The 12,704-nt window shown below is 37.9% G+C and overlaps 1 long non-coding RNA gene across 1 annotated transcript in view; it reads right to left on the bottom strand.

Annotated features, from left to right (window-relative positions):
* Window positions 1–496: 496 nt before the first annotated feature.
* LOC132691786 (uncharacterized) overlaps window positions 497–12,704 on the bottom strand; it is a 34,385-nt gene continuing 22,177 nt past the window's right edge. The window contains exon 3 of the long non-coding RNA XR_009615991.3: window positions 497–1,142. This is a non-coding gene — a long non-coding RNA (uncharacterized LOC132691786). The remainder of the gene's footprint in view (window positions 1,143–12,704) is intronic.

Genomic DNA, 12,704 nt, shown 5'->3' with positions numbered 1-12,704 from the left:
ACTAAGATGATGGAAATCAGGCTGCATTGCTGTTTAACAGATGGAGAAGAGGAAGTGAGTTTGGGGTGTCATTGAGGGATGGTTTGTAGAATGTTATGATCAAGTTTTGGAGGTTGAGAACTTAAAGTCCACGTCTAGAATCAAGCTGATCTCGGTCTAATCCTGACGCTGCCATTTTAATACTTTGTGGTAGTAAATACACAGTTCCATTGAGCCTAATTTTTTCACATCAATAATATTCCATACATTTAAATATATAGGCCATCTGGAACATAAGGTGATTTTCTCATTTTACCAATAAAAAAATTTCTAAAAACTTGAGTATGTTTTTAGGAAAGTAAATGAAATAGTCAAATGTCTACCTGTAATAGTTTATTAATATAGTTTCAGACATTTTAAATCTCCTATATTAGATATATTAATTCAAAAGTAGTACTTCATTAATTCTCACACTTTAAGAAATAATTTTATTCAAAGTTTTCATAAATGGCTTTAATTTAATGGAATTGGCATCAACTAGAGTTATTTTTTGAGTTATTTAACACAGTTTTCAGGAGCATATACTCTTACTTTCATTATGTTGTTTGATATACAGTACCTTTGAATCTTAGTATGAAGCTATTCTTGGAAATTTTTTCCAGGCTACAGTTTCTCATTCACATGCTAGTATGGTAGATGGTCCTTTACACGTTTGTGATTTCCGCCATCTAACTACTTGTTAGATTGTTTCCTATTTTTTTTTTTTTTTAATTTCTGTAGCTGGAGTGGAGGGCTACAACAGCACCTGGCTCAAAGGGACCCAAACCATCTCTGACAAAATCCAAAGGGCAGAGAGATGAGTCAGAAACCAGAAAGGAATGTATTTCTGTGAGGCCAACACCAAGAAGACAGTGAGCTGATGTCTCAAAGACTGTCTCCAAAATGCTGAAAATACTTCCAGGTTTATATAAGAAAAATGTGGGACAAAGCTCAGTGGGTACCAATGTGCAGGTGAGTAGTAAAGGTCAAGTTAATCACTGTCTTGGGGTCAATCACACAGGGTCTTGTTGGCTCCGGCAGTCCTTATTGCTTGAGGTGGCAGTTTGGTTCTCATCACCAGGATGCTCTGCCTGCAGGATATTTTGCCTGAGTTAAGAAACAAACTGGAAAGAAGAACTTGCTCAGTTAGGAAGTACAGACAGAGGTCAAAATGGAGGTAGTTGAAATCCTCTTTCATTTAGCAATAATTGTATAGTTGCACACAGTTTTTAAAAATGATACAGAAGGATCCTGTGTCCCTTTACCCAGTTTCCTCCAAAATGGGAACACTTTGCAAAACTATGGTACAATATCATAATAAGAAAATTGACATTGATACAATCTACTGATCTTATTCAGATCTCCCAGTTACACATATACTCATGTGTGTATGTGTGTTTACCTCTATACAATTTTATTACATATAAGTTTGTGTGCCCACCATCACAGTCAAGCTACAGGACTGTTCCATCACCACAAGATTACTTTTGGTTGTTCTTTTATAGCCATGCCCACCTCCAAGCACTCATCAGCTATTCTCTTTGGCAACCAATAATCTGCTATTTCCATAATTTTGTTACTTCAAGAATGTTACATAAATGGAAACATACATATATAAACTTTTGGGGTTGACTTTTTTCCCACTCAACATAATTCCCTTGAGATTCATCAAAATAATTATCTGTATCATTAGTTCATCCCTTTCTACTGTATTTTTTTTTAATTTTTAAATGTTTTTTTTTATTTTTAAGAGAGAGAGAGAGACAGAGAGCAAATGGGGAAGAGGCAGAGAGAAGGAGACACAGAATCCAAAGCAGGCTCCAGGCTCTGAGCTGTCAGCACAGAGTCTGACGCGGGGCTTGAAATCATGAACCGTGAGATTGTGACCTGAGCCAAAGTTGGCTGCTGAACCGACTAAGCAACCCAGGCACCCCTATTCCTTTTTACCATTGAGTTGCATTCTACAGTATGGATTTATCACAGTTTATTTAACCATTCATCCACTGAAGGACATCTGGGTCGTTTCCAAAATGTAGCTTTTATAAATAAATTTGCTCTGAACATTCATGATCCACTTTTGTCTAAAACAAGTTTTAATTTTAAAATGATCTTTAGGGACTCCTGAGTGGTGCAGTTGGTTAAGCATCTGACTTTGGCTCAGGTCATGATCTTGTGGTTAGTGGGTTTGAGTCCTGCATCGGGCTCCGTGCTGATAGATCAGGGCCTGAAGCTTGCTTCAGATTCGGCGTCTCCCTGTCTCTCTGCCCCTCCCTTGCTTGTGCTCTCTTTCTTTCTAAAAAATGAATAAACATTAAAAAATTAATAAAATGATATTTAGAAGGTTATTGACTACGAACATTTGCAATTTTGAATTCATGTCCCCAAGGAATGTATTCATTAATTTCTCAAATATTTATTATTTTCTATGTGCCAGGTAGTGTTCTAGGTGCAGAATACATAGGTAAACAAAGTTCCTGTTTTCTTGGAGTTTACATTCTAGTGAAAAGTGACAAGCCAAATATATGTATATAATAATTATAATTATAATTATTAAAAGGGTGCTACTTTTTTTGCTGCTTCTTCTTCTTCTTCTTCTTCTTCTTCTTCTTCTTCTTCTTCACCTGATCCTATCAGTTGACTTGTAGCCATCCACAACTAGTATTAGTTGGGTCTCTTCTGGCTCATGTGTCTTCTCTAAGCAGTAGTTTTTTATTCAAAATAAAGTTATTGAGAGAACTCCAGGTAATGTGAGGGACTTCATAAGTTTAGTGAAGGCAACTTCCTTTTTTTTTTCTGAGGGAAGCTTTGAGACAAAGTATTGCCTTATATTTAGGCTGATGCTGTCTTGTCTTGCAATATTACTATGATAGAACCCCATAGAGCTAATGCTGTTTTGGGGGATGAGAGTGTGTGTCTGTTGCTGTTGTCCTCATTTAAAGGAAATTGCTTTTGATCTTCCTTACTGCTAGGGTTTAAAGGATTGCACTTTAAATGCAATTTTTAAAAGTTACCAGAAGCCACGTTAATCTGTTCCAGTAAAGATATCATCAGTAGCTTTAAGTCTACTAATTGGTTAAATTTACAATTTACAGTGTGTTGTCATCTGCTTTAATCCATCTGATTTCTATAGGGCAATATAAGTAAATTACACATGGATATGGCGACAACCACCTTTTTGCATCCTTATGTCTTTGGTGGTGATGCCAATCTCTGCAATTCTTTTTGACATGAAGTTTTGCCTTTGATTTGCCTTCTTGGGAGGGGGACTTTAAGAGTGGGAACAGTTTTAAGAACTTATACTTGGTCCTTCTTAACAAAATGGCCCTTACTTTACAGGACAGGGAAGCAGCATGAGGGTCTTGTTAGTTTTGAATATACTCAGTCACATTTATGCACTCAGTGGCCAAAGAACAAATCATAAGTTCCCTGTGAGATGAAACTGGCTGAGTGTTCCATATATCATCTGACATTCATAAGCTCCCACTCTGAATGGGAGGCCATAATGGTATTTTGTGTCCTTGGTATCTGTGCTGGCTCAGATGCTGTATTTAGTAGCCCTCTAAAGATTTGGTTATTCTCCTTTCTCATCTTTTGTGCTGTGGCCTTTTGTGTAACTCTGTTACCTTGGTAATGAAATCCTGGGCTTGTGGTCTGTCCTGCAGCTACGGAAGATAAGGGTATCTTTACACACTGCCAGGACTGCTGTCTGACTTTCACAGGAAGACTTGAGTTGATAGACTAACCTGAACCTAACATTTTTTTCAAGACTTCTGAAGTGTTTATAATAGTAAGCCAACTCTGCAACCATTATGAATACCAATGTCCCCATACCATTTAAAAACTATTGTTTCTGCCTGTGTCAAAGAGTCACTGTCATCTGTGTTTCCTTTCAATCCACCAAAGGTGAAATTGTTAGTTATTGTGATGTTACTGCATGCCAGGCATTATCCACCTCACATTTTGTATCAACTGTCAACCTAGATTCTCTTTAGGTAGAAAGCAGAGCCTGAGACAAGGGTTTGCATGTAGGTCGTTTGTTTTAGGAAGTGATGTCAGGGAGTAGAGTTGGAGGTCTTGGAGGAGGAAAGGAAGCCAATATAAGAGTATGCTATCAACTATCACCTTTATGGATAACTGGGACTCAGTACTGCTGTGACCCATTGATGAACTCTACATTCCTCAGAATTATCCTCCTAAGAGGCAGGGAGGGAGCACTGAATCCTGAATCCCTGCCAGTTAAGGATTGCTCCATGAGGTTATCTCCCTGCATTTGCATGTTTATACTCATGAATTATGGCTTTCCACAGACATCTCAAACATAGCTCAGAGAGGTGAGGGCAGAAAACAAGGATATGAATTTCAGTGGAGACAAGATACTTTTGAATTAGTCATGTGTGAAGGTGGTTGTCACAGCAAAGACTGGGGATAAAGGTGGGCCAAGAGGATATAAGGGGGCAAAAGGTGCCCTTTTCATCACCTTGTCCCTTTTTGTCCTTTTTCCTCATTTTAATTCTTTGTAGGTGCCAAATAATGTTGGATATCTTGCACTGGCCTCCTAACTTTCAAGTGGCTGAACTTTCTACCATTAGATTTACACTGTTTGCTTTAGGTTATAATAGTCAGCATTCAGTAGGAATATTTGAGTGTATTGGGAAGGAGATCAAAACACATCAAGAACAGGGGCTTGTATACATGATTGGGCAGATTGGGACCAGACTGTGTAAATGTTTTCACTTATCCTAGGAAAATGAGAAAAATAAAGGCAATAGAGTTATTTATTCATGAAGTGAGAAATGAACAATTTAAAAGACCTGTACTTATCTTGAGATCATATCCTTAAGTATTTTGGGGGAGCCATGTCTGTTTTGAAAGATGAAATGATGTAAGCAAATATTTTCTAAAAAGCATTTTATATGACAAAATAGAAATTTGGAAACTGCAAGTCTGTCTCTTTGTTTTTCTTATCTTTAAAAATGTACTGGTCTGCAAGATCCCTAATTTGGACAATCCCTAATCTAGAGCATGGAGTCCCATCAGAGAGCAGGCCTGGAATTGGTCCCCAGGAAAAGGAAGAACTGGATAATTAGAGGTTGCTCTGGGAACAGTAAAGACTTGGCTATGAGAGAGAGAGAGAGAGAGAGAGAGAGAGAGAGAGAGAGAGAGAGAGATCTTGTCCACCTTGTGTCCATGGCTAGCACTGGAGCCAGAATGGTAGATGTACAAGAGAGGATGGGCCTAGAGTAATTCTGATGGCGATAGAGAACACTTCTTTTTCTCTTGGCTCAGCAAAAAAGCTATCAAGGTGCTAAAGAAAATCTCATTTCTTACCCAGCTGGGTGGCTGTGATCAGCAAAAGACTGAGATGGGCTAGAGAAATTGATGTCTATCTATATTTCAGTACCAGCTGGCTTTGTGGTTGAGTGAAAGACCTGGCCCTCAGACTAGGACTTCCAACACTATGTTGAATAACAGTGGTGGGAGTGGGACATCCTTGTGTGTTCCTGACCCTAGGGGGAAAGCTCTCAGTTTTTCCCCATTGAGGATGATATTAACGGTGGGTCTTTTGTATATGGCTTTTATAATCTTGAGGTATGATCCTTCTATCCCTACTTTCTTGAGCGTTTTTATCAAGAAAGGATATATTTTGTCAAATGCTTCCTCTGCATCTGTTGAGAAGATGTTTCTTTTATTTTAACGAAGGAATTTTAATAATCTTTCTTTTGTTAGTGTGATGTATCACATTGATTGATTTGCAGATATTGAACCAACCCAGCATCACAGGTATAAATCCCACTTGATATTTGGTGAATAATTCTTTTAATGTACTGTTGGATCCATTTTGCTAGTACCAGAGAAATTGGTCTGTAGTTCTTCTTTGTAGGGGGGTCTTTGCCTGGTTTTGGAATCAAGGTAATGCTGGCCTCACAGAACGAGTTTGGAAGTTTTCCTTCCATTTCTGTTTTTTGGAACAACTTCAAAAGAATAAACTTTAACTCTTGTTTAAATGGTTAGTCGAGTTCTCCTAGAAAGCCATCCAGCCCTGGATTGTCATTTTTGGGAGAGTTTTGACTACTTATTCAATTTCTTTGCTGGTTACAGGTCTGTTCAAATTTTCTATTTCTTCCCATTTCAGGTTTCTTCCTGTTAAACATAGAAACATAGTTTATATGTTTCTGGGAATTTGTCCATTTATTCCAGATTGTCCAATTTGTTGGCATATAATTGCTCATAATATTCTTTTATTATTGTTTCTATTTCTGTGGTGTTGGTTGTGATCTCTCCTCTTTCATGTGTAATTTTATTCATTTAGGTCCTTTACTTTTTCTTTTTGTCCAATCTGGCTAGGGATTTATCAATTTTGTTAATTCTTCCAAAGAGCCAGCTCCTGGTTTCATTGATCTGTTCTACTGTTTGTTTGTTTTTAATTTCAATACCATTGATTTCTGCTCTAACCTTCTATTCTTTGTTTTTAAAATTTTTAAAAACGTTTTTTATTTATTTTTGAGATACAGAGAGACAGAGCATGAGCAGGGGAGGGGCAGAGAGAGAGGGAGACACAGAATCTGAAGCAGGATCTAGGCTCTGAGCTGTCAGCACAGAGCCCAATGCGGGGCTTGAATTCACAGAGTGTGAGATCATGATCTGAGCCGAAGCTGGACACTCAACCGACGGAGCCACCCAGGTGCCCCTGCTCTAACCTTTATTATTTCCCTTCTTTTGCTGGTTTGGGCTTTTTTTGCTGTTCTTTTCCCAGTTCAATTTGGTGTAAGGTTAGGTTGTGTATTTGAGACCTTTCATCCTTCTTTAGGAAGGCCTGGATTGCTATATACTTGCTTTTTAGTACTGCCTTTGCTGCATCCCAGAGGTTTTTGACTGTTGTGTTTTCATCTTTATTGGCTTCCATGTACTTTTTAATTTCCTCTTTAATTTAGCAGTTAACCCATTCATTCTTTAGTAGGGCATTCTTTAATCTTCCAGTATTCCTGGTCTTTCTAAATTTTTTCTTGTGGTTGATTTTAAGTTTCATAACATTGTGGTCTGAAAATATGCATGGTATGACTTGATCTTTTTGTACTTGTTGAGGGATGATTTTTATGTAATCTATTCTGGAGAATGTTCCAAGTATACTTGAGAAGAATGTGTATTCTGCTGCTTTAGGATTGAATGTTCTGAATATATCTGTTAAGTCCATCTAGTCCAGTGTGTCATTCAAAGCCCTCGTTTCCTTGTTAGCATGATAGATGGCTCTCCATCCCCTTTCAATTTGCAGGTGTCTTTAGGTCTCAAATGAGTCTCTCTAACAATAAGCTACATATAGATGGGTCTTGTTTTCTTACCCATTCTGATACCTTATGTCTTTTGATTGGAGTGTTTAGTCCACTGATACTTAGAGTGAATACAGAAAGATATGAATTTAGTGCCATTGTGTTGCCTGAAGGGTTGGTGTTTCTGGTGATGTTCTCTAGTCCTTTCTAGTCTTTGTTGCTTTTGGTCTTTTTTGTTTTGTGTTATCTTTTCTCCACTCAAAGAGTTCCCCTTAAAATTTCTTGCAAGGCTGGTTTAGTGGTCACAAACTCCTTTAGTTTTTGTTTGTCTGGGAAACTATCTCTGCTTCCATTTTGAATAGCAACCTTGCTGGAAAAGTAATCTTGGCTGTATATTTTTCTGACTCAACACATTGAATATACCCTGCCACTCCTTTCTGGCCTGCCTAATTTCTGTGGATAGGTCTGCTGCAAACCTAATCTATCTTCCCTTATCAGTTAAGGAATTTTTTCTCTTGCTGCTTTCATAATTCTTTCCTTGTCTGTGTATTTTGTGAATTTGACCATGCTATGCCTTGGTGATGGTCAGTTTTTGTTGAATCTAATGGGAGTCTCTGTGCTCCTTGGGTTTTGATGTTTGTGTCCTTCCCCAGATTAGGAAAATTTTCTGTTATAGTTTGCTCATGTAAGTCTTCTTCCCTCTTTCCTCTCTCTTCATCTTCTGGGACTCCTATGATTCAGATGTTATTCCTTTTTTAAAAAGTCACTGAGTTCTCTAAGTCTTGTATCATGCTCTTTGCCTTTGTTTCCCTCTTTTATTCTGCTTCATTATTCTCCATAATTTTATCTTCTAAATTGCTGATTTGTTGCTCTGCTTCATCCGCCCTTGCTGTTGTGGAAATTATTCAAGATTGCATCTCAGTTATAGCATTTTTAATTTTGGTATGACTAGATTTTATTTCTTTTATCTCCACAGAAAGAGATTCTCTGGTGTCTTCTAAGCTTTTATTCAACCCCAGCTAGTAGTATTATTATCGTGGTTCTAGTTCAGATATCTTACTTTTATTTGTGTGAGTTAAGTCCCTGGCTGTCATTTCTTCCTGTTCTTTCTTTTTGGGTGAATTCCTTTGTTTTGTCATTTTGGAGGAAGAAAAAAAAAATAATAAAATAAAAATTAAAATTAAGAAATTAAAATCAAAACAAAAAATCAAATAAAGGAAGCTATATCCTAGGTGTGTTTTGGTGTGCTTGTTGAAAGAAGCTTGATAGAATAGAAAAAAAAAAAAAAAGAGAGAAAGGAAAGAAATAAAGTTAAGAAAAAATTTAATAATTAAAAACAATTTTTAAAATTTATATAATAAAATTGAATAAAATAAAATAAAGAAAATGAAATAGAAGAGTAAATTTAAAAAAAAGTAAAAAAAAAATGTTTCTCTTTCTGTATCCAAGAAAGAGCAAGAAGAGAAATCAAGAAAAAAGAAAACAATTTAAGTAAAAACAGAAGCAAAGAAAATGAACAAATAAGTGACCAGCAAACAGAATGAAACCTGAATGAAGTTACATCCATTTTCCCCTAGAATTGGAACTATGAAGCCTTCTATAATCTGTACACTAAGCAGGTGGAGTGACTTATGCTCATCTTCTGGGGGATGTGCTTGGAAGGCTCAGTTGGGCAGTCTCCATTCTCCACTAGGTGGCGCTGCTTAGCTTACTGGGGTAGATCAGTGTGTGTGCATGCATGCGGGGAGAGGTGGAAATGGCTTTACCCAGCTCCCTAGTCTCTGGTGCAGGAACTTCACACTCTTACCCGCGATCAAGTATCCCTCCTTTGGCTCAGGCCTCTGTCCACTCCCCACCTCTACCCTGTCTGTGTCCAAGCTGTCCGCCTGCAAAGCAGCACTTCCCTCCAGAGTTTTATCTCAGATGGGGTTGTGTTTCAAAATCCCACACTTCAGAGACCCCTGTGCTGGACCTGTGCTGACTCTCTGGGGGAGGGTCTCACTGAGCAATGGCTGGTGCCAGCTTGCCCAAGAAAAATGGTTTGGTGCTGACCTACCTGCATTTCAGAGATGAGACAAGTTCAGAGTCTCCATGCTACTTTCCCATCTTAACTCCTTCCTCAGAAGTCACACACTTTAGGGGCACCTAGGTAGCTCAGTTGGTTGAGCATCTGAATCTTGATCTCAGCTCAGGTCATTATCTCATGGTTTGTAAGTTCGAGACCCATGCCAGGCTCTGTGCTGACAGTGGGGGCCCTCCTTGGGATTCTTTCTCTCTCTTCCTCTTTCTCTGTCCTTCTCTGGGTGGCTCTCTTTCTCTCTCAAAATAAATAAATAAACTTAAAAAAAAAGAATTCACACATTTTAGGTTAATCATCTTCCCAATGTTTAACATTTTTATTACCAATGGATTTACAGCTTACTGACCTTTAAATTAGCTATACTTTCTTGTTTGCTTTTAATTTTTTAAAATAATATGGATAAATTATTTTTTCTGGCTTAAAAAAAGTTTCCTATAAAAAAGTTTTCCTAAAGATTGCAAAAACAGTTGTTATATTTTGGGAATTTTAGCATTTCTCACAATGTCAAGTACGTTAAGAAAGCTTTCATATTTAGAAAGGGAACTGAAAAAAAAGAGAATCTACCTTATAATTCTTTCTTCTATTTTATTGAGTTTAACTTTTGACACGTTTTATCTGATATGTCTCATTTCTCAGATATCACAATCAGTAGTTTCTCTTCTCTGAAGCTTAGTTTTTATTTTGCCATTAAGCTTCTTCAAACAGATTGGTATGATTTTTCAATTTTTAAAATCCTAGATTATCTGTCTTTATCTCCAAGTTATCTATGAGTATTGCAAACACAGATAAGCTTTTTTTCCCCACACAATTCAGATGATGGAGAAATGCAAAGCCGATGGAAAGATAAGGAAGAGTATGTGACACACAAAAGGTACAAGGCAGAAAGAACAAGTTTATCAGAATCTCAGCCTTAGATCATTCATGTGAAAATGTTCTCAATTTAAAAATACAGAAGTGTCTTCTCCAACATCAAATTCTTTGTTTTCTGTCGTGTATAGTAGTTTTGATAACAAAATGTTTCTTGGAACGAACAAAAGAAATCCCCATCAAATAATTTTGTTTTCTTTATTAATCTAGTTTTTTGCCTTAAAAAATAATTATAAGTGAAACAACCTTTGGTCTTTGTAGGCAAAGATGCCTCAGACATTGAGAAATTGTAGATACTTTACAATAAAAAGAATTACTGATAATGGACACTTACAGGTTTTGCTTCTATGAAGAACCTTGACTAAGATTTTGGTAATGAAAGAGGTTCTAGAGGAACAGAATTTTAAGAATGGATTTTCTGAATTGGTTCTGGGGTTTATGGAATTGATTCTCCAATCTGATTAGATTTAAAGATGCTAATGATTCTATTTCTAGTAGTAAAGGGAACATAGCATAGTCCATGCTATGATCTGGCTTTTGAGATATACAAAATAGCTCCATTGTCCACTCCTAATCACTCACAATAAACAAGAATCTGGATGCCTGTGTATATGATACTTCCAAACATTTTTGTTAAACTAATGAATATAATGAGATTTGTTGTTTGCTCCTATTGTCACTGGACAAAGTGGGGAAAGAAAAGAATGAGCTCAGAGATTTGAAGCTCAGCTCATGTGCCACATAAGTGACCTGAAAACTTCTATATGTACCCAGAAGGAGACATTTATCTTCTGTAGCTGCAGGGCTGAAATTGCTGAAAGTCAAATCCAGGATCTTATCTTGTAACTGACTGAATTACAAGGAAAATGGAACTCCTAGATTTGCAGTTTGTCTACTGTTAAAGTGATGGCATTGTTAGGGAAGAAATGGGATCTTAAAAGTTGGAATGGGAATATGTGGGAAGACCCTGATAAAGCTGGGGATATTGGGTAAACTCTAGTAAGTTTTATCAGTGGAAGCAGCTTCTCCACTCCCCATAGAAGTGGCCTGTCTACCCATTTGAGGGAATTAAGCTTGCATTGCCTGAGGAAATGGTAATGGACTCCCCTGATACAGTGGCCATTCAAGACAATGCTGTTGCCCTCACTGTTTTTTTGTTTCACAACCTGTAACTAGACCTCAAGTCCCAGCAGGTCTCTAAAGGTGAAGTACAAAGTATGACCTATGAGGAGGTGCACTACACTCCAAAAAAACTACTTGAATTTCCTAATTGGAATGAACAGAAACCTGGAAGACATGTGGGAGAACAGATATGAAGGGTGTGGAATAATGGTGGAAGGAAAAATATGTTGGATCAGGGGAATTTATTGATATGGGCTCACAAACAGATTCTGCATTTAATGTTCTGCAGAACAGGGAATTAGAAGGGGCTCCAACTGTTTGTAAGATTGGCTGGCTGAAACACAAACCAAAAGGTGGCCACAATGAGCAAGTTAGAAATGCTGGGCCTGCCCTTGGTCTTATGTAGAGGAAGGGAATCAAAGGCTTAGGGAAATTGGAATGTTATAGTGGACTTGTCATGTAAGACCTACTCACCCACACAGGGAGGGTCCAGAAGACACATCTTTCTCCCTATGAGAAATATATTTGTAAGGGAGACCAGAATCCTAATGAGCTCTGTGATCATTCTTCTATGTAGGCCACCTTACAGTGGGAACTGTGGTCACTGAATTGAGATACCTAAATGCAATGGGAATCACTGAATCTCGGGATGCAGGGGCTGGGTGGTGGCATGCAATACCAAAGGCAAGGTGAACAAGGCTGTCATCACGGACAACAGCATCAAAGCAGCAATCAGAACAATGTGACTCACACCCAGACCTATGGAATTGCCTAAGTACAACTAGAAGAAGGGGTCTACTAAGTTCCTACTTGGTTTGTATATGCAAACAAGTTATAGTTCAAGTGAACAAAGGTTTAATCTGAATTGTATAAATGGAGTCATGGCCCCTCAATAAATTCTGACTTAAGCCAGCTTACAAACCCAGAACCCCTTGAAGGAGGGGAGGCCAGGTTCCCTTGAGGAAAGATGCTGCTACACTGTCAAAGACTTATATTGTTAATCTTTCTCTTAGTATTTCCAAATGGGACCTATGAGCTTTTACCAGGGTAACTATGAATTAAGGAAAAGTAAAATAATCAGACCTTTCAGGGACTACTGGACACTGGCTCTGAATCAGCACTGATTTCAAGAGACCCAAAAGATCATGGTAGCCTATCAGAGTACAGAGTTATGGAGTTCAGGTAATCAATGGAGTTTTAGCTCAGGTCCACCTCACTGTAGGTCCAATGGGTCCCCAAACCCATTGTGGTTATTTTCCCAGTTCCAGAACCATGAATAGAGCAGACATAATCAGCAGCTGGTAGAATCCCTCACTGGTTCCCTGACATATGAAGTGAGGGCCATTATGGTA

This window comes from Panthera onca, chromosome B1 (genome assembly GCF_046562875.1).
Source record: "Panthera onca isolate mPanOnc1 chromosome B1, mPanOnc1 haplotype 2, whole genome shotgun sequence".
Classification (NCBI taxonomy): domain Eukaryota; kingdom Metazoa; phylum Chordata; class Mammalia; order Carnivora; family Felidae; genus Panthera; species Panthera onca.
This window is presented reverse-complemented; position numbering and strand designations above follow the sequence as displayed.